The sequence below is a fragment of the Leucopleurus acutus genome, assembly GCF_964270905.1.
Source record: "Leucopleurus acutus genome assembly, chromosome: 9".
Taxonomy (NCBI): domain Eukaryota; kingdom Metazoa; phylum Chordata; class Mammalia; order Artiodactyla; family Delphinidae; genus Leucopleurus; species Leucopleurus acutus.
Genome location: NC_139144.1, coordinates 101,871,711 through 101,886,226, shown reverse-complemented (window position 1 = coordinate 101,886,226; position 14,516 = coordinate 101,871,711).

The window sequence follows — 14,516 nt, the reverse complement described above, 5'->3', positions numbered from 1 at the left end:
GAAGTGAGGTGTCGGGAAAGCCCGTTTTGAAGTGATGTTTGAGCTGAGACCCAAGGATGAGTTGGCTGGAGCCCGGCTGAGGTTGGGAGTGAGTCATTTCTCAGTGTGTCCCGGGACCTGCAGCGTTGACACTACTTGGATGTTTGTCAGAAATGCACGATCTCGGGCTTGGCCCCAGACCTGCTGAGTCAGAATGCATTTTAAGAAGATCCCAGGAGACTCATGCCTAGTGAATGCAAAGGCCCTGAGGCGGAAGTCAAAATGTATCCTCTTCTGAAATACAATCTGGAAACCAAGTTGCCCAATGGAGTGTCAGGTAAACTCACCCTATATCAACTGTAGAGAGTAGACACCTGGGAGAGAATCTACCCCAGGCTGGTTAGGGAGCTGATAGGTTGCTAAAGGAGACAGGTGAGTCAGCCGATGACAGTCCAGTGCGATCAGTGCTAGGGTAAAGATGTGCAGGCCACGGGAGCCCAGAGAGCGGGCACCGGCCCAGCCTGGGAGCCTGAGCAGCCCTTCAGAGAGGCTGACCCGGGAGCCACAAGGAAGAGGTGAACTTTCCAGGTTGAGGCAGAGCAGGTGCAGAGGAACAGAGGCGAGGGAGGGAAGCAGTGATGCGAAAGGAGGTGGAGCTGGACCTGGAAGAGGCGGGTGCCCTAAGTCAGGAGTTTGACCTTGTCCTAGAGCTTTGCAGGGAACCCCTGATGGTTTTAAGCAGGGAAGTGCTGTGATCAGATTGAGAGATTAATCATGGGAGTGACAGGTAACATTTATTGGGCATTTAGCAAAAGCCAGACCCTGTGTCCAGCAGTTTGCCGGATTATCCCAGTGCAAGTGATCTGCAAGGTAGGTGCTCTTGTGCTCACTTTACAGCTGAAGAGAGGAAGGGGGCATGTGTCTGCAAATGCGAAGCTGGGGTGTGCTGCTCCCCCACCCCAGTTGTGCCATTGCATCTCCCTTGTAGACAATGCAGTCTAGTAGCAGGGGAGCCAGGGCCGGCTGCAAAGGAGGATGGGCTTCATTTTGAGTACTGAGTGGGCTTTAGCGGTTAAGGGGTCTGCAGGAGCTGGCGCTGATGGGAGGTTGAGGGTGGGGGAGTGGACGCAAGAAGACAGGTATCACATCCAGTGTCTGCATCAGCTTTTTGTTATTTAATTATGAAACATCTCAAGCATCCACAAAAACGGAGAGAATTGGCTACTCGGTGCCCCTTACTCATCATTCACCTAAAACAATTACCAAAATTTTGCTACATTTTCATATCCCCCCTTTTTTTGGCCACACCCAGTGCATGTGGGGTCTTAGTTCCCCGACCAGGGATCGAACCTGTGTCCCCTGCATTGGGAGCACAGAGTCTTAACCACTGGGCCACCAGGGAAGTCCCTCGTGTCACCCCACCCCGCACCCCCCACCCCTATGACAGCCAAGACGTCGTTTCACCCCTGCACTGGAGAACGCATTGTCCTACAGGGCCTCGGTGCCTTTTCACAGCCACCAAAATAAGCCGTAATTGATCAGTACCCAGTCCAGATCCCCCAATTTTCTCAAACATCTTTTTGCAGTTGGTCCGTTTGAATCATCAGCACTTCCTGCCTTGTAGTTTCGTCTCTTAAATGTCAGCTAGAGCACTTCTGTCACCTCTTTTTTCCCCACAACTGTCCCAGTTTCAGAAAAAAAAAACGACGAGAGATCTCTTGGGTCACGTGTTTTGCACGAGTTTGACGAATGTTCGATGGTCGCTGTCTTGGTGGTGTGTCTAGTAGGTACGGAAACTGGCGAGGTCCGGACGGAGGAAACAGTAGCAAGTCATAAGATTGATGATAGGTGCCTTGGCCGCGTGCCTTCTAGGTGCCCGGGACCCAGCATCCGTTCTGAGTCATCAAAGCTGCAACCCAGGCTGACTGCTCTCAGGCTGTGTGGCTTTACATAAGTTACTTAACTCCTCTCAGAGTTTGTTTTCCTGTCTGTAAGGTAGAGACACAGCCTCCTTCGCAGGGTATTCGTAAGGATCCAATGCAGTAACGTGTGCACGGGTTTCCGCACAGAACGTCAGCCACCCTGAGACGCAAAATCTGAGGCCTCTCCCCTTTTTATTGGAACTGCTTATCTCTTTGTCTCTCCCGCCTGTTCTGGTGGGCCAGGATGGAACCATAGATCAGACACAGGTAGACCCCAAATGGGAGGGTGTGGGTCTGTGTGTGTATAAAACAGATTCCTGAACCCTAATTCTGGCCTAGGGAATCAGATCGGCAGGGTTGCTGCGTACTTTCTGATTTCAAAAACTTCCAAATATGATCACATTTCACCTGAAACATAGGCAGGTCAGGTATTATGACCTCCATCACATAATAAAGGAGGTGGAGATCAGAGAGACGATAATTTGCCCAAAGTCACACAGTAAATTGAGAAGCCAGAACAAGAACTCAGAACCAGTGTTGTTTCTACAGCAGCATCTCCCAAGGTGTGTTGGCAGAACACTCATGAAGGAGACTAACAGTCATGACGGCTTCATTAACACTGGATTCTGTTGGTAATTTGGCTTGGGAAATACTGGAACTAAAAGATGCTTCAGTGGGGTTCTTGTTGAAGAAGCTTGGAGCCTGTAAGGCACCAGCGTGCTGGAGACTCCAGGAGCAGGTGGAACTTGCCCTGGCTTCTCTCCTGCGCGGATCCTCAGGGCTCCACCTTGACGCCCTCTCCTAGTGCCAAGCCTCGTTAGTGCAATTTACGAGAACACGTGAGCCCTTGGCTCGTTCCCCAGGCCCCGAGGAAGTACTGGTGCCTTCCTTCTCTTCTGTATCCATCCTCCTCAGTGTGGACCCACCCTAGGATGAGGGATGTGGGCCAGGAAGTGCTCCAGGAGCCCAAGGACAAGCCTGACCCTTGAGCCCATCTCGGTGCACGTCAGTAGCAACGTTACAGGTGTATTTCCCCCCATCTTCAGAAGAGCCTTCAGCTGGAGCAAAGGAATTAAACCCTGAGAGGCACGTTACTGTGTCTCCTTGATTCCTATTATGACGAATCAGAGGTACTGAAAATGAATTCTCTGGCACCTGTACTATGGTAAAGCATCGCTCCTACTGTAAGTCTGTCCTGTTACCCACATGGCACTTGGCCAGCTGTGCTAAGCACCGGACTTGGGAAAGCTGAAGTGAGATTTGGGAGCCCCCAGGGCCGAGCCCAGAATGAAACACCATTTGAGTGAACCGGTGGAGAACCTCAGATCGTTGGGTCCACAGTCTTGAGGGCCAGGCAGGGAAGGGCTCTGCTGCCCTTACCTCCCCCTTCGGAGTCAGCCCCAGACAGAATGAGCACGGTTCTCTAAATCGTCGTGTTCCCACCTTAGATTACGGAGATACTGGGGCAGAGAGAGGAGGACAAAGGACCACTTGTTGGCAAAGACTGAGAGAGGGCCTTTTAGAAAGCAGTGGCTGTGGCTAGGAGAAGAAATGTGGAAAACGAGCTTCTGTCTATTCCTTCTGGCGTTTCTCAAAAAAAGAAGTGTGAGCTCAGCTCAGGTTGGATTGAAAACTGATGCCTCTAGAGACTTAAAAGGCCTTCGAGCTCAGAGGTTGAAAAGTCCAGTGTTCAAGGGACCTGGGTGGTAAGTTGCGTGCATGAAGGGGCTGGATGCGGGCGATAGGGAGTGGTGGTGACCAGGGCACACCTGAGATTCCGTGTCTCACCTGAAGGGGGCGCTTGCTGCCTGTAGGACTCTGGGCCTGCTGTTGCCATTCTGATTTTTCAAGAAAAGCCAGACATTTTAAATGTGAAATCCCCTAATTTTTAAGTGTCGAGTCTAATTCAGATTATCGTATCAATACTGTGTGGGCCAAAGAAAAGGCATCTGAGGGCTGGGCTTGGTTAGAAACTGCAGATCTAAATAAATCCTACCCCCCCACACACTTTTTTTTTTTTTCCTTGCGGTACGCGGGCCTCTCACTGTTGCAGCCTCTCCCGTTGCGGAGCCTTCCGGACGCGCAGGCTTAGTGGTCATGGCTCAGAGGCCCAGCCGCTCCGCGGCATGTGGGATTTTCGCGGACCGGGGCACGAACCCGTGTCCCGTGCATCGGCAGGCGGGCGCTCAACGACTGCGCCACCAGGATGGTTTTATAATCACAAGAAATCACTAGCACAGAGGATGCCCTGAGTGTAACAAACGCTTAAAACTCGAGTTCTTTTAGAAAAGCTGAAGAGTTGAGTCTGGTGGTGGGATTTGGGCTGAGTTCTTAGGGTTTGGGTGGGTTGCCAGCCGCACAACATGGTCTGTGCTTCAACGGCATTTGAACATGACAATGGCCACCTGGCCGGGCAGAAGTGCTGCCTTTCATGGATTACCTCAGCACGTGCCCAGCGCGGCTGTACTTGTCAAAGTCCTTCCTATTATTTCTCTGACCCGCCCCGGAAGCACACCCGACTGCCTTTTGGTCACCCCAAGGCTGATTTATAGGTCAGGGAAGGTCCCTGGGGGCGGGATTAGCCGGAGGCAAGCCCACCCACTTCTGCTGTTCCCACCAGAGCCTCGGCACTTCTAACTCCTGCCTTTTTAGGAAACTGAGGCCCAGAGAAGAGGCGGGCCTGGCCTAGGGCACTTCCAATCATTCAAAACTGCGAAGGGTCCGGAGCTACCGTCAGTGATTCTGTTTCAGCGCCTTGCGATGTCATTGCTGAATTAGCGCAGTCTCAGGCTCCTGATCCTCTGACCTCGTGGCTGCCAGGCTCCGCCCCCTCACGGGGCCCTGCAGACTGAAGGAGCTGATCAGATTGGGGTCTCCGCCTACCCCTCAGCCCCTCCTTCCTGGCTCCCGTCCTCTGGGTTTGAGAACCAAAGGTGTGAAGAAGGAGCCTGTTGCTTTCAGAAAGGGGCCTTTACAATCACACTTGCCACATAGGAGGTCAGAGAAAGGTGGGCCTGGCTCTTTGGAAAGGCTTTGAGAAAACTTCCCCAAAGGAGGCGAGATGGTATGGGCAGGGCCAGGCTGGAGGGAGGGCAGTGTCCTCCCACGAACCTCTCAAGGGGGCCGCCGTTCATCCAAGCTGGCACCTGTGGCCCTTCCCTCCGGCCCTATGAGGCTCTGTTTTTAAGGAAGACATATGCGGGGGCAAAGGAGAGGGCCTTCCTATAAAAAGGATGAAACGTGTGAGGGAGAGAAGACTCAGAAGCCGGGCTTGTGAAAAGGAGGTGTTTAAGGCCAGCCCGAGTCCGTTCAAATTCCAGAGAAGTCTAAGGAGGGCAATTTTTATGGGTTTTTAATTCTCCTGTGTGGGTTAGGAAGGGCTGCCTGGGATGGAGGGGGGTGGGTACAGCGTCCTAGGGAGCGCCAGGGAGTCACCGAAGTCGCTGAAAATTCCTATCCCCGTGCCCACCGGTGTCACCAGGTCGGCAGGTGGCAGCACCTTGAGTAGGACTGGGGGGAAAGCAGGCCCTTCATGTTTTGAGGGATTAAGCGGAAAGCTGCCAACCCGTGGACACAGATTCCCGGGGAGGAAGGGCCCCCTGGTCGGGACCCAGTGTTCCAGCTGTAGCCTGGGAGTGTCAGTTACGTGCTCTGAGTGGCTGAGGGCTGCAATCTCAGGGGCCTGAGCAGGGAGCGCCCGGATGGGCCCATCCCCACTCCTGGGACCACGCCAGCCTTTACAGCTATCTGGACAGAAAAAGCAAATCCAAGTGGATACCAGTGTCATGGATTGAACGTTTCCCCCCGACCTCTCTATGTTGAAACCCTACCTCCCAATGTGATGGCATTTGGGAGTGGGGCCTTTGGGAGGTAATTAGGTTTAGATGTGGTCCTGAGGGTGCGGCTGCCATGGTGGGATTAGTGTCCTCATAAGAAGAGAGAGGCCAGAGCCTCCTCTCCATGTGCACTCACCAAGGAAAGCCCACATAAGGACATAGCAAGAAGGTGGCCGTCTACAAGCCAGGAAGGGGGTCCTCACCAAGAACTGAATTGATTAGCACTTTGATCTTAGACCTCCAGCCTCCAGACTGTGAGTTATACCTGTCTGTTGTTTAAGCACCCAGTCTGTGGTGTTTTCTTATAGCTCCTGAGCCAACTAAGACAACCAGTATTATTGGTCTGACTGTGCACAGTCCTCGTGCAGTGGGCCACTCAGACCCCAGGAGCTCATCAGATGGGTGCAAAGGCAGACGGAACCCCCCATGGGACTGTGGAAATCCTGCCTGGGGTGTCTTCTATTTCATTAAAAAAAATTGTTATTTAGTTTTATTTTCACAATTCAAAGGCAGGAGGGTCTAAAGAAGGGAGACGTTTGATTTTCAGCTAACTCCCCAGGTGAATGTCAGTGAGTCAAGAGACACACGATTTCTCTCTACCCAGGTTTCTGGTATTCATACAATTTTCAGCGTCATTCCCACAGGTTTTTTTGTTTGTTTGTTCTGGTTCCCTGTCTATTTCCCTATGATCCAGGGCTGTAACATGTGAGCAGGGTGAGAGCAGCTCAGACACGAGGGTCGCTGCTGTGCCTTCCCTGAACTCTGAGACCCGGTGAGGGAGGTCTCCTGACCTCAGTGCCCCAGGTTTGGGGCTTTGAAAAACCAGGAACCTGGGAAGGTGTGTGGTGGTGACCGCAGGCTCCCGACTACTTGCCTGTCGGGACAAATAATCTTCCCATCTTGGAAAGTGAGGGGGGAGGGAGAGAGATGTGGCAAAGATGGGACCCACCACAGATAGGTTTTGAGTGAAGGGAGGGAAGAAAAGGTTGAGAGAATTCACCTGGCCTGGGAGGGCACATAGATGGGGAAAAAAAGACAAGAAAAAAAGACAGGAAAAAGGGAAAATCCTGCTTTCATAAAGCATTTTAGGACTGTTTGGAGAGCCATCTGTTACTTATTTATTTTTGTGGTACATGAGCCTCTCATTGTTGTGGCTTCTCCCGTTCGGACGCGCAGGCTCAGTGGCCATGGCTCACAGGCCCAGCCGCTCCGCGGCATGTGAGATCCTCCCGGACCAGGGCACGAACCCGCATCCACTGCATTGGCAGACGGACTCCCAACCACTGTGCCACCAGGGAAGCCCTGGAGAGGCATCTTTGATAAAAATCAGGGCAAACTCTTCTCTTTGCCATAACTTAATTGATTAGAACTTCAAGACAGACACAGTCAAAAAGGTTTTCAACAAGGTACCTCCATTGTCTACTTTAACATTAAGAAGCAACCCTGTATCACCCTCGCAGATGCGCCCCTGCAGGTGGGCCCTCCCTGGTCCAGCCCGCGGACACGGCCTCCTGGGAAGGAAGGGCCTGCAGGCTGCACTGTGTGCACCTCATGTGGTTGACCAGGCCCACAAGTCCAAGTGTTAAGGGGGCACGAGCCTTGGCAGACAGCCCTCAAGCCGCCTCCACCTTCTGCAGGGCTGTCCGCCAGGGCTATGGGAGCCCCAGGGGAGGGTTCTGAGCCAGCTGGGCCAGGGGAGCCAGGGTCCCCTCGACACTGGGGTGACAGGAAGCAGGGAGTATGGTGGACATTGGGGATCGAGCTGGACCTGGAATCAGAGACTCCCCCCCTCCAGACTTGTCTGGGGCCACTGAGCTTACTAACAGGGCAAACTCCCCATCCACTTTCAGCCCCATTTTTCTCAGCTAGAAAACTAGAAAAAATATCGTCAATCCTACTCCCTTCACAGGATTGTCACGAAGACCAAAGCTAATGGGATACTGTTAGTTGAAAGCATTTTTGCAAAGTCAAGAAAGTGTGAGGAAATGTATATCACCACCTCGGTCACTTTCCCCTGGGTACACTCTAGTTTGCCAATGTCTTTTTAAAAACAGAGCCCTGGGATTAAGAGGTACAAATTATTAGGTATAAAATAAGCTACAAGGATATACTGTACAACACGGGGAATATAGCCAATATTTTATAATAAATATCAATGGAGTATAACCTTTAAAAATTGTGAATCACTATACCGTACACCTGTAACATATAATATTGTACATCAAATATACTTCAATTTAAAAAATAAAAATTAAATTAAAAAAAAATGAGCCCTGGGCTCTGGGTACCACCTGACCAGAGCATACCTCAGGGGGACACTCAGATTTGCATTTTTACTTTGTGAGATTCTCTTATCTGGTACCTGCTCCGATTTTCTTTTTGTTTTTAACTGAGAAGGGAAACTTCAGCTGTTAATTTGTATCTGTTGTCTTGTTAGTTTGTATCTCTTAGTTTCTCATTAGATTGTATCTGTTCAGCCTGGGAAAATGTTTCTGAACATTGAGAGCTAACCTTCTTACAGGACTTTTTAATGTGCCTGAGTGAACTCTCTCCACGGCTTCTCACTTAATTCTCCCAACCTCCTACAAGATAGATACTCTGATTATGCCCATTTTAAAGGTGGAGAAACTGATGCTCAAGCAGGGTAAGCAACTTGCCCAAAGACACATGGCTAGTAGGTGGTGAAAACTAGGACTCAAGCCCAGATAATGTGATATGAACCCACGCTGTCAATCTCTGGTGCCTTCCTGATTCTCACAGCATATCACCTAATGTGTCCTCAGTAAAGGTGAATAGCTGCCTTTGGTGTTTCATTCACGTGAATGATGAAAACAGGTTAGACAGGGTCTGGCCAAGAAACAGCCCCATGGGACAGCACCAGAGACACCCCTCTCCCAGGATGGCCTCAGTCCCCAGCAGCAGCCTCTGAGCCTGTTGTGGAGTGGACTTCCAGCCCACATAAAGGCAGAAGAAGAGATGGGAACAATTTAGTCAAGCCGTGCAATTAGAAACAAAAAGAAATTAAGTTATTTTGATGTGTGACTTTTTCTTGTTAATTTCAAATTGGCTCCCAATACACATCCACCTCCTAAATAATCCATTCTAGAATTTTACTGGAGAGCAACGTCTATTTAGAGATTGTAATTTATGAACATTTTACTCTCATTTTCCTCCTCTTGAAAATTAGGACATTTGCTTGTGTCTGGTTTTCTGGGATTGTTCATTTTCCTTAATCTCTTTCACTCACTCATTCACTCAACATTTATTGAGCACCTGCCATGTGCCAGGCACTGGGCTAGGCACGAGCGGGAGTCAGACAGGCATCCAGCAATTCTGCTTTCACATCAGGGGTAACAGGTGTGTTTGGTCTGGGCCTGGAGATGTGAACTCCCAAAGGGGCAGCTGCCTGCCCTCCTGCTGTGGCCTTCCTGCTGAGAACTTTGCTGCCCCTCTGCCCGGGAATATTCCTGACCTGGCTGCCCCAGACACAGCCCTGCAGTCCTTTTGCTATTCTTTGCATTGGGGGTGAACCTCCGGTCTCTCTGAGCTTTGTCTCTCTGGTGCTTTTACAGAAATCTGTTCCTCTTGCCTTCACTTAAAGTCATCTTCCTTTCTGACTTTCAGCTTCTGTCTTTTGTCTCTTTAAATTTTGAAATCCTCAAAAGCATCCAAGATGTTTGAGTGTCTCAGGTAACTCATCTTCCCGTTCCGGTGGTGGTTTCTGTTCTTTTTATCAGTTGGGATTTAAAGAGGAGGAGCAGATCTTGAGCAATGAGGAGGCCCCTCCGCCCTTCGGAAGGGAGCCGACTCCAACATGTGAGAGCGCTGCTTCCGGGGTTGCGGGGCTCTGCCGGGGTTTACAGATGTGGAGAAGCACAAGACTTTATCTGCTCTGGCTCACAGACTTTTCTCCAGACCTCACTGAGCTGTCTCGAGGGTCACATGTGGTAAATAGACAGAGGAGGTCAGCGCTGAATGGACAGCTCTCCCGGATCCTGCGGAGTCGCTCCAGAAAAACCGGACTGAGGAGAGACGCCCTAGTGACGAGATGCTAACTTTGCATGTCTCTTTCCCAGGGTGCTCAGCAGTGCTTCTGATTCTTGTTGTTAAATACATTTATGCTATTTATTGATAAATAGGTGCTTGGGGGGAATCGTTAGAGGATGCATGTCATACATACTGTAAATGTTGTCATTCATAAACGCCAACTGGAATATCACCATAAGGTTAAAATGAACAGTTCCCTGGGCTTTAAATTCTGTACGCAGCCAGCTTCACAATCGGCTGGTCCGAAGGTAGTGAGTTATCTCAATTGATTGTTCACAGTCAGTTACAGATCGAACTCCTCGTTCTACTCTTTCCCCCCTTCTCACTACTGCACTTGACTAGTCTTTTGTACAGCTGCCCCCCTTTCTAGGTGTTAAATATGTTGCTCTTGCTTTTATCTTAATGTGAAAAATTTGAAAGTTAACACTATCTTATCACTGAGATAAGAGGTGGAAATACAAAAAAGAATTTTAGAATAGCCCTTTCTCTGAAGAAGCTAATAATAAGTTTGGGGAAACCCATCACAGAATCCTCCTCTGCCCCAACACACACATATAGATATAGTAAAGATAGTATATATTCTAAGAGGTCAAGGAAAGGTAATGGGGTGGGGGTGGGGGTGAATAAGGATTTTATTTTTCCCACTTTTTAGTGGAGTGGGGTTTTATTTAATTTTTACATTCTTTAAATCATTTGCAAAAAAGAGGAAATCGTCTTTAAAGATATGTAAGGATTTTTAGGTGTTTTGAATATCAACAGGATGAGAGATTAATATTTGATAATAGTCACAACACTTAATAGACAAAATTAAGAGACATTTCAAAGTCAACAATACTGTTGAGTTCTGAAGATAGAGCTATGAACATTCTCAAAACATGTTGGAGGAGGAAAACCAAGTGCAAGAGTCTGGAAATAGAGAAGAGAATGGGAGAAGGGCAGAGTACATTGTGGGACTCCTGGGTGGGGCCTTGGAGCCAGTTTCTCATCTTGGTTCTGCCTTTACTCTCTCGTGTAACCTTGAGAAAGCCATTCAGCCCTCTTCTTCCATCTGAAACTGGGGGTCATAACAGTGATCTTCCTAGCCCTTTGCTACATGGAAAAGTAAATTCCTAACAGCATCGGAAGCAAGGCATAGTACTGTGTAACTGTCACAGATGTGTGTATAATAAAGGAGACTATTTGGTTTGTCCTTATAAATGGAGGCGACCCAAGGTGCGTTGAGAACACGTTGGATTTCTCTGGCGCTTCCACTAGAACCATCTTGTTTAGTTGACCTCACAGAGAGGTAAGGCGGTGTTAGGAGTACCACCGTCAGAAAGCCAGGGTTCCCTGTGTGGGTTCTCAGTCTGGATCCTGTGCCCAGCCCTCTGTAATGGGCATACCCTTAGAAGGCGAACCGCCTTAATCACAGTGGACTGTTCAAGCCAATTGATGATGCTATGATCACAAACCAGCAGTTGACACACAACTGTTGTATCTGAGAAATAATGATAATAAGCGATCTTGCAAGAGAATAACAGCCGATGGCCACAGTCAATGTTCTGTATGTGCCAAAGAAAACCCTTTCGTTTGTTTTGTATTTTATAAGGTGCAAGGTATCTTCAAATATTATTTGTTTTATTTAATATTCTTTGCAACCCAGTCAGGAGAGATGGCAGACATTATCATTTTACAAATGAGGAAACTGAATTTCTGAGAGGTCACACGGGCAGCTCAAGGTCAGCCAGAGTTCATAGTTCATGACTTGCAGGACCAGAAAAATCCTATCTTTCTTCTTCAAGAGTTCTCCCTGCCACCGCATGATGAAAAACGGACAACAAAACAATGGCAATAAATCCCTGAAACCAATTGCTGTGGTGTCCTGGTCAATAGAAGCACTGCAAAAAAAATGAAAAATTAAAAAAAAAGATAGGTAGATACATGGACAGATAATAAATGAGACAGACGGACAAGGAGAGAGGGAGAGAGGTAAGTACTTGATGGAATAGTGTGACATGGACATGAAGAAGCTAAGAAACTTGAGAGCAGAGTCAGTTTCTCCGACCTTAGGAAGCTCTCATTCCACAGGTGAGGGGACTCCACAATCCCATCAGTCTTGATGACATATGTATCCTGTCTCCAGAAGATTCCTAACCATGTGATAGTAACTGCAAAGCAATAATGAATGGCCATCAAAACAATGAGGCCAGCCTAGATTCATACAATAACTCGAGAAAGGAAAGGGTTTGGGGTTAGTTCTTTTGTAAGACTTGTGCGACTAAGATAGGATTGCCAGATAAAATACAAGCTACCTAGTCAAATTTGAATTTCAGATAACAAGTCTTAGTATATAAGTATACCTCCAGTATTGCAAGGTATATCCTGCTATCATTGCAGACACCACAGTTTGAAGCCAAAATATCCTTGATTTTGCAAAAGCCCGCATTTCCCACCCCAATACCCAAATCTTTACGTTTTCTTAGAAAAGCAAATGTTAGTGGACCCAGGGCTTAAGCCAGTACAATGAACCTCTTGCTCTCTCTCCTTCACACCTCAGGCACCCAAACCTCTGGCTCTCCTTTTTCTCAAGGAACAATCCGGAGACAAGGGGACCTCTTTTCCGGCGTCCTCCCTGCAGACTCATGAACGGGGCATCTGTTGCGGTCCATTAGTCATCCTCGCCGGCAGACGGGGGTGCACAGTGCATTTTATGGTGTATTTAAGAAACGGACTTAGTATTTGGCTGTCCTGTAAGGTAAAAAAAACAAAGAGAAAAAGAAAATCTTTTAAGACTAATTCTCCATTTCCCTCAGGCGGTATAAAAGGCTAGTCAAGTGAAGCAGTGGGAGTGGAGAAGGAACAAAGAAATCTGTAACTGGCTGTGATCAATTAATTGTAAACACCACTGCACACGGACCAGCCAATGCGAAACGGTCCACCGCTGCTTATATAAAGCTCTAGAATTCTGTCTCTTCTACGCTTATGGTGATTACCTATAGACCCGGGGGGGGGGGTTCTTTTTAAACGCACAAACATACACCTTATATATCAACCGTATATTTAAAACATAAAACCATTAAGCATATGAACTTCCTCAAGAAAGGAGGCTTTGCCTCTTCAGTGGAATGCAAACAGCTCCAGGCGGCCCTGCTAGAGCATTGTGGGTGATTTGCATGCAAAACGAGCCGCGGCCAAGGCGCCGAACCGCGAAGGTGGGTCCTGGCGGGTCTGTGGAGCGTGGGGAGCCCCCTGGTTTGTCTTAAGTCTCAAAGGGCCGGGGCATTTGCGTGGGGCGGCCTCGCGCGGGCGGGTTCCGCTTCCCGGACCCCACGCCCCGCGTCTCGGGCTGGGATATAGGGAAATCGCCCGGGACGCACTGCGGGGCTTCACCCTCCCGAGCCGGGGTCTTCAGCCAGGAAGCCGAGCCGCCCCGGGCTCCCAACCTCCTACCCGGGCGGCGGGGAGCTCCCGGCGCGCTGCGCCCCGCAGTCTCCGTGGTCGTTGCCTCCTGTTCTCCGCAAGGGCTTTTGTTTTTAGGAGAAATGGGGACTGTCTGCTCTCCGGGAGGGAGATGGGGGGGGTCCCTGTCCTCACAGAAGGGGAAACAGTGAATTTCGTCCCTGGCGGCTAAAACAAAAAATGTGTTTAATTAGCAGTGAGTTTTAAAAAATGATGCCTGGGAGAAATAAGGCGCATGGTAACTGGGGGCAGGAGACCGGGGCTGGGAACTTGCCTGGCTTTTCTCCCGCAGAGCGGCCCCAGGGTCCTGGACCTCCAGCCCCGCACCACTGGCTGCACGGTCTTTTCAAAGTGCAAGTCCTTTTCCCCGTAGCTTTGAGGAGGGCAGGAGGGGGTCTTGTCGTACAGAAGCGAACCGTGAGAGCTGGGCGCGCAGGGCAGCTTTGGGGCAAGTCACCACTGTCAGGTTCAGTATCAGGGACCAACTACTGGACCCCCGGAGCAGGTCATTTTGAACACTTCTCTCTGTGCGTCAAAATTATTTTCAGTAATACTCATGTAATAATCAGTAATAATCACTGTTTCCTCTATTCGTCCTTTAGCTGTAAAACAAGCAATTAACAATTTGATAAAAGGAAGAAATGTCCATTTTAAAGATTTTGCCAAATTCAGTAAGATAAGTTCATGTATGAATTAAGATTTGCACTTACCAAATACAAATATTATACGGTGCAGTTCCCGCTGTGTCCCTGCTTTAAATAGTGTGTTTAAAATTTTATATTAAACAAATTCAAATTTAAAACCAATTTAAATCAATTTATTTGAAATTAAACTTTAAAATTTATTTAAATTAATTTAATTTTCAATTAAACTTTAAATAAATGAAAATTCCAAGCGGTGACATACAATGAAGTAACTCAAGTAATGTACTTTTTTCTGAAGAATCCCTGTTCTCTGGTGTTTTGGGTTTTCTTCCCCCTTTTTAAAATAGACTTTATTTTTAAGGCAGTTTTAAGTTCACAGCAAAATTGAGCAGTATATACAGAGATTTCCCATGGACTGGCTGCGACCACATAGGTACAGCCTCCCAACACTATCAACATCCTGAACCAGAGTGGTACATTTGTTACAACCCACAAATTTACACATCATTATCACTCAAAGTCCATAGTTTGCATTAGGGTTCACTCTTGGTGTTGTATGTTCCATGGGTTGGGATAAATGTTTAATGACATGTATCAATCATTATAATATACAGAGTCATTTCACTGCCCTAAAAACCCTCTGTGCTCCA